This window comes from Morone saxatilis, unplaced genomic scaffold (genome assembly GCF_004916995.1).
Source record: "Morone saxatilis isolate NCDOM2014 unplaced genomic scaffold, NCSU_SB_2.0 Contig22, whole genome shotgun sequence".
Lineage (NCBI taxonomy): Eukaryota > Metazoa > Chordata > Actinopteri > Moronidae > Morone > Morone saxatilis.
In genome coordinates, this window is record NW_023339785.1 from 6,648,521 (window position 1) to 6,657,236 (window position 8,716).

Genomic DNA, 8,716 nt, shown 5'->3' on the forward strand with positions numbered 1-8,716 from the left:
GCGCAAACCACACCCACCCCCACACATCTTAAACATGCATTCAATATAATGGCCAGCAGGGTGCAGCTCCATTGGTTGAAAAAAAAATTGTGAATGGTCCAAAGTAATGGAGTAAATAGGCTAAGTAATTGAGTAAATGACTCAGTAGGTAATTGGGTAAATGGCTAAGTAAGTAATTGCATACGCAAGGAAGCATTGCTGATCTCTGGATTTGTATCATGTAAACAGATACGAAAAGGACAAGATCAAGGAAAATATGCACAATATCATATTTTTAACTTTTCATGCAATAGTTTCTTAAACTGATAATGCAAAGCATGAAATGAGATTAATATAACTAATCTTTGATGTTATCTACAAAGGGTAGAAAATGCCATAAGGTTAAAACTTTAGCATGAAAAATTACTAGACCAAGGGATGACGCAATGTTAAATTAGGTTTCTAATTGCAGTATCTCATTGTGAAATTGTGTTGAAACAAAAGTACAATTTCTATGGTGACCGAAGAGCCCACTGACTGTATGAATGTTGGTTTCACAAGTAGAATAATAAAAAGGTTTTTGGTTTAAAGTTTGCTTTGTATTTCAAGAGCAGAGTATTAGATCATGGATCCAGCACAGCAGGCACAGGAGACTCTGACCATCAATGAATTATTTTCTTTTCTACAAGTCTGGACTTGCCCCGCTGCCTCACTTTTAGTCACACGCACAAATGGGCCGAGTCAAATGGTTTACACATCCTGTTTTCTTTTTTCGACGCTGTTTGAAATGAGGGTCACAGACCACATGTGAGGCTCAACACAGGTCCCAGTCAGCAGTCCTCTAAATGTCCCATTCATGTTGAGGCACTGCTGAGCCAGTTCTTAAAAATCTACTTGACTAATGTGGTCACTGGGGGGAAAAAACACAACGGACGGGGTCAGTTTACACTCTAGCAGCAAAGGTGTACAAATTTAGGAAACCAGCCCTTGGCTGATGACATGGGGCGTCTTCTTTCCTGCAGACTTTCCAGTCATTCAGCTTCTGGAAAATCTCAACACAACATCGCTCATAATTATACGAGGTACTGGTGAACACCCAACATCAGTGCATTGAGCACTGATAGCATCAGGGCAGAACTAATCTGAAGCAAATGTTTGTCTTCACTTTAATCAGTCGAGCACACTGCAGCCCTTAAATATCCTGTTTTATTTAATGAGACACACACCAAAGGAGAGCGCTGAATAAGTCAGCCTTTCTGTGTGTCCTCTCCCTGTTAACAATGTGGACAAGTATTTCAAATTAAGTCCTGAGTGAAGCTAAAATAAACTCTCCCATCACATAACCTTGTAAACATAGACCGGCTGGTCTCCTTTTAAGGAAGAAAGAACAATGTTTGAACATACCACCGTTTCTGAAACATAATAGTGGGCAACATGTACTTTGAAGGGAGACCAAACACAACATTAGATGCCAAGTGTTTGCCTCCCCTGCCAGTCTCTTAAACTCACTCAGTCTCTTTCTAGTTTTTACATTTTTAAACTCAGTAATACCACCACATTTGTTCTTGGCTGCTTACATTTTTATCTATTCAGTTTTTGTTTGGTGGTAGCATTTTTATCCACAAATGCCCAGTCTGGTCCTAAGGGGTGCGCTTGACTTTGATCACCAGCTGTGTTCCTCTAAGCAGTTGTTGGGGGAGATGAGCTTACAGACATTGCAGGTGTTGGTACATATCTTCAGCTGTGATTATTTGAAGGCTATGAGGAGTATGTGGTGTAAACTAATTTACCTTGCACTTTTCATTCACATAATAGAAAAAGTTATTCATTTTTAAAGAGTTTTGACAAATATCTTGTCCGAAAAATTATTTAGAAGGTATTTTATTTTTTACTGGTTTATTCTTTGCTCAATGCTATCGTACAGAAGGTGTGTGGAAGTTTAACTTATCTATGTTATCAAACTTTAAAATCATAGCAATCATTGTGTAGACCTTTTGAAAAGGCCAGGCAGATCTTGCACCTCCTTCCAAAAAGAGATGGTCTGACTTTAAAGTGTGTGTTTGTTAACTTGTGAAATCAGAACAGAAACCAGTCTCAGTGCTGATACTGACCCTATTGCCCATGACACACTCCATCTTCATTAAATACAGATCATTATAAAATGGAACCTTGCAAGACAGCTGGACTCCCAAGAACGTGGAAATCATGGAGATCATGCGAGGACCCATTTTGCCGGTTTCAAGCTATGCACTTTCCAAACATTTTCCAACAAAGACTTCCCAGATGGTTCTGTGTAACAAACCAAGTGGCGCAGTCAGGTTATATTTCTGTGATCAGTTACCTCTGCTCAGTCACAGCAGGCCTGCTGGCAAGTATTGTAGGTTAATCATGAATATTTCCATTTGACCGTCCAGTGGATTTTTCAGTGGTGGAAATAAAGTGAAATATTGACCAGTTTAAATGGTAAATATGAGTCAATGCGGTCATGACTGTGTGCTGCAAAGTGAAGCGAAAGAAGGCTGCCTTGAAATGGGGCAGGCCTTATCGAGCTGTTATGATGTCTTCGGTCTACAAATGCAGACTTTGGAAGATTCACTCCCTGAAGTGGGACACAGCTATTGTTTAAATGAACACTCTTTCCATCAAATCCAACTGAGACGTCTGAGAGTGTTTGCAATTGTTCTATGTAATGTCTGAAAACACTCCCTGATACTGGGTGTTGAAAATCCACCATGTTCTGGAGCCAAATTGGTCCCCAGATCTCTGGACATACTTTGAACATCAAGGTTGCACAATAAATAAAAAAATTAAATTAATAGCTAATGGCAGTCCATAGATGTCAAGCTGCTTGAAGTAGAGGTTTTGAATTACATATTAACTAAGAATCTCTTCTTACTATGTCACGTTTCTCTGGAAACTTTTCTAAAATGTTGAAATATGAATAAAATGGACAACTGTGTCCACAGTTACTGCAGTTTGTGTTGCAATTACTGAAACAATTGCATCATGTTTTTGTCTGTAATGTGGTGCAGCTGTTGTAGTTATCCAGTAGAAATGATAATTTCAGTAAATTGAGGCTACCCTTTGTTGCAGGTGATCTTTCATTTTCCCTCTCTCAACAGGCTGCAAACCCCTCAATCAAAATGTTTGCCTTGGTTTTCCAGTTCCCTTTTCTCTTGAGACTATCTGGCATTTGGTGCACTGCATGGTTTTTATACTGTATTGCTGAAGTTTTCTTAATAAAAATGTCTTTGAAGTCTAACTCAGATAAGATCAAACACTCTAATATAAAACTGTTACAGAATTATTAAATACAGAACGTATCAAAAAAATATTATATCCACCCTCTCTTTGTCTGAAAAGGCATCAAAGCTTTCCGTCTCCCCCAGGTACTGGCTTGAATAGGTTAAAGTACTATGATAGGACCTGTGCATCAGTGATGTACAACAGAAAGAGTTTCTCTGTAATGGCAGTTAAATTATTCAACAAGTTTGAAGAGCTTGAGGTTAATGAAGGCCACAAAAACAAACCAGCAATCTGTTAAAAAAAAAAAATAAGTGGTTGTTTCTGTAGCAACACCACATTTCTATTTTCTGTGCCACCCAGCAATTCATAGAAACACTATATTAAAAAAGGGATCAGCATTGTCATCATCAAGCTCTAGATAATGGTATGGCAAATACAAAATAGATTTCAAGCAACAAAGGAATCCATATTTCCCTTTCCCAGTGACAGGAATTAAATAGATTCTTAATAGTGGTAAAATTTGTACTTTGGTATTGGTAGCTCCTTTAAACAGAGTCTAGTCCCCCTGTTCAAAAGAACAAGTACTGACTTCACTTTACATCTAACTATGATTTTTGCCTAGCTTGCACACTGTACATGCACAGCAATACATGAAGTTGACGGGGCGTAGAGGCTGTTTTCATCGGAAAGCACAGTGTGCCAAGTAACTGCCGCTTAAATGAGGCTGTTTTTATTGGCTCCTTAGTGCTTGGCTCATGGGGAGTTTAGCTTGAGCAGGCATAGCCCACAGTGTCTTAAATAGCTTGTGAGGTCCTGACTTTGCTTTTAACTTCACTAGTGAGTGAGTCGCTTTGTAATTATTTTAACCGCGAAACAATTATTTACATTCCATGTAATTGATAAAAGCTTCACCTCCACATGTGTTTGGGGTTTTTACAACACTTCATGATGCACGAGGTGCTACTAGCTCATACCAATGAAGTCTAGTAATAGATCTACTGAATATTACTGTGGCAAATGGGATGGGACTCTTCATTAAAAAAGAGGCTCAGCTACCTCATTTACAACTTAATGCATCTGTGGTAGGAGCCTGTATTTAATGAAAAAATAACTTGAGGGTAGTGTAAGGCAGATGCTGTTGCTGTGTAAAAGATGTGAATGGTGAATTTACCATGCAGTGCTCACTCATCTCACAGCACAGAAAGCCCTATACAAAGGTCCCCTGTAGACATTTCTTATGTGAAGTTGCCCAAAGGCAAAGAACATCAAACCTTTTTACCTTGTCAGTGCGTGACACTTTCGTGTATCTGATGATTATTGAGGATGAAGGCTGATGAGGCCTCTGTACACTTTGTGGATATATTATAGGACAATGACGAAAGCTGCACTCACAGAATTCCATTGGCAAAGCGAGACTTGCATTATAAAATTGTCTATATCTATGGTTTACTAATCCTGACTAGTTTTAACATGAAAACTGTCACCATCACTGTCTAAAGGATCATGCCACATAAAATCAATAGGTTTATTTGTTGGTGCGCACTCACTACCAGGTGAGCTAGCATGCGCCCCATCAATAGGTTCATTTTAAGTAACAAAGATAGGAAAAAAGAAAAGAGAATGCAACATTGTAACATTGGGTAAGGCCTGCCCTTCCAAGAGGTGAAGTGAGGGAGTTGCAATCTGCAGCTACACTGCTAGATGCCACTATTCATGAAAAGACAAGACAGTGTGAAAGACAGATTTTCATGTAGTCAGTAAATATGTCTGTATTTATAAATTAAATTCCAAATTCATAAATGCCCTGTATCTTTCTGAAGAGAGGATGATATTGACAATAACTATACATGTTAAGTGGAAAAGATTTAACAGTGTGCGATTGATGTCCACTTGCAGAGCCGTAGCAGCAGCACATTTTAGACCTGCAGTTCCACACAATGCGTGCCATACAGTAATTGTTCAGTTTTACTGCAGATCTGCAAATACAGACAAACTGCTTCTATTTTATTTTTTTATTATTATTATTTTTACTGAAATTGTTTAATTTATAACAATTTTCAGTTTCACACTGAGCACAGATGCAATTACTGGTTTGTTTGTTGTAAGATAATAATGGTGCAATGGTAATGAAATTAATTTACAGTTCAGTGTATTACTATCACTATATTAACACTATGTAAATGCCTGGCACAGACAGGCCAGGGACACACCAGCCAAACCACATATTTCCTAAATGACTTTAACAATTGTGTGTTAGGATATGGATTCTTTATTACTTACTTCCTCATAAACGCCTAACATCTGCTAATATAAATGTCTAGTTTGAAAAACAGCTAAATCTCAGTTCTCAATAGCAGGAATGTGAAATACATTTAAGAATATTTCAACTGTTATCCTAGCCAAGTGATTTTACATGCGACATCAGGAATTAACTGTCACAGTGACTCTGTTTGACCTGAATGGAGCGGAACCTTAATTAGTATCATTGGTAACACTTGAGTTTACCCTACTATTGGCTGGTGTGAAAAAAATCTATTGTGAATCATTCATTAAAAGTATAATGGTCATCACCAACATCAAGATGCCAGAAGCATTTTAACACCATGCTATCCAACACAGTTGACACCCATTCACAGATTTCCATGTATCAGCACTAAATTGGGAAACATTTGGTTACACCATACTAAAAATAGAATAAATCTCAACACAACTTGAATTTACATGCTAATTTCTTACTTTCTGATATTTCAATAAATATTTGGTGCTGAATCATCTTTCCGGTGATCCTGTGTTTATATAACTTAATCAAAGCTAGCAATGCTTTAAATAAAAAAAACAAATAAATATGAAATTCCAGTAGCAGTAGGAAAAAAAACAAAAAACAAATAGCCACACGACACAAAACTGACCACCACAAACCACTTCACTGGCAGAAAATAAACCAACCAATGTCTAGTGCAGACAGAAAACAGGAGAAACAACATTGTCCTCTCCAATATGGCCTGATTTCAGTTTCCAACCATGAGAGAGAAGGTGAATGAAATTCTAAGGTCCTAAAATGCTTTGAAAATTAGATTATAGCACCATTTTCTGCCTTCCGGGGAAAAATAAGTTTCTTACCCTGCTGTAAAAACATGAACCTGAAAAGTGTTTCAAGTAATGGTTTCCTAAGATAACCCACTAAAAGAGAGTTTCTGACTATCCCCATGGAGACAGAGGGGAGACAGTGCTGTGTGTGAGCAGTCAAATAGGGCTTAGGATCATAGCAAAGCCAGACAGGCCTCAGTTGCCTGCCAAGGGACCAGTCCCTCCAAGCATCACTCAGGGCACAGTGAAGATCTGTTTGGGCAGAATAATCACAGCTTTAACACGTTACTTTAGGTCCCCATATTTAGTATGTATAAGCAGTCTATATAAATATCTAGTTTATAACACACTATAATGTAGTTGTAAGCATATATAAAGTATATACTTCTTCTGTGGGCACCCACAAGTGGAGGGTGGTGTAGAAACAGATAATGAATGACAGTAGTGTAAAACGTAGTTGTAATAATATAAACTATGTCTTTATAGGAGAAGTTGTTATTATTATTGACAAAGCTGTACATTAATAAACACTTAAACATCATTATAGCTACATAAAACTACAATACACTGTGTTAAAAACCCTTCATTATTTTTTATATACTGCTTGTAAATGTGGAAAAAGGGGATGTAGATATACACACCACATGCAGTAAACTGAGATGCCTAAATACTTACTCTGTTTTGTATTTGACAACACTACATGGTTAACAATTAGCTCCTCCTAAGTGAGAGACTGTGAGTCATATGCCTGTGTGTAAACCTGATTAAAAACCTTGCTATTATTAATGCAGTTTGATTCTAAGGTGACACCCACTGTGGGTGTACATTATTAGATTTTATTATAGTCAACAAGATCAGGAGGATGTTGCACTTTTTCCATGTGATTGTCTTGGTTGTTTATGTGCTTCGCATTCAAAAGTGAATCCTGTTTGTGGTGAAACTAGACTGATGATAGAGCGGAGTTGATATAAAAATGAACTCTGTGGGAGGAAGTATGCATGCATTGGTGGTCTGCCACTGCTGGCACCAACTCAGAGTGTTTCCACTGGAGATGCCAAATGGTTGCAGGCTGTGCCAAGAGAGAGATGGATCAAGGCGACGGGCCGTGGTATTCCCATGTCTCTGATCACAGAAGGTAGACTCTGCAGGGGAACCTGGGAAAATCCGGAGGCGGGAACGGTTTCTGATTTGCTCTCTGTGCAGAGCTTCGACTCGCCTGTGCTGCAAACCTCTGCGGTGCGTTTTGATTTAGATCAAAGGGCCAAACCCCAATTCCAAGCATGCAAACACAGTGAAACATCTGCAGCAGAATCCATGATATTTCCCCTGAGGATTTTCCAAGTGGACATATTAAAACAAACTCCTCTATGCTGTCAGCCACACCCCTGACCACTGGAGCACTGACCACTCTGTGTCCACATCTGTGTTGGTTTGGGAGGAAAATAACCAAGAATGGCCTTCTTAATCGTGAGAAAATGAGCACAAAGATTTTGAGTTATATATGTCTTCTTTGATCACTTCATCTAAAACATAGTAGATAAAATACTGCAGCTCGCTGACATATTTACAGCAATGGCAGGATGGGAAAAGTGTTTTCTTCCAGTGAGCATTACAAACACTTGTTTCTCATGCATATCAAGTGGCATTCTTTTGCATACTTGAGGAATGATCTACTGTTGTCTGCCATGTGTCACAATATGAACCAGATATTGAAACCACTGAATCTGCACAAAAAACATCTGCAATTATGTCAGCCTTCTGGCAGGTTTAATGTCACATTTTTCAGAAAAAGATGATTTAATCACTGAATGTGAGACTAAATCATTTTAATAGACATTTCTGCTTTGTAGAACCCTATTAAATACACTACTAATATCTACTTCATTTGAAAAGACAGAGGAGTCACACCTGTAATTTAAATAGCTTCAGCACTTAAACAAATCTGTGAAAGATGTTTGCATGGAATACACTATCCTCATAGATGCCATGCCCTTGTGTAAGTGCATTTATAATTTACAAAAGTGTTTTCCTTATCTTTGATCAAACAAGCATAGTTTCAAATGACTGGTGCAAAAGCCTGTTTGTCTGTTCAAAGCCCCTCTCTAACTTTCTTGGAGATTGTGTTGCTATGGAAATAGGCATCCTGGCTAGCACACAGGAAAGACTGCTTCTGTAAGCAGAGTTACTGCATACAAACATCTCCCCCAGGCGACACATACATGAGACTGAAAAGCTGCCTGATGGCATAGTGGTTGAACTCTAATAATGCCATCAAATATGGCAGGATTTATGTTGCATTCACATGCATGCATTCAGGCAGACACCAGGCAGGCAGGCACCTTCTGGATGGCATAGAAATATATATATGCTGATTTAATCACAAACAGTCACATATATCAATATT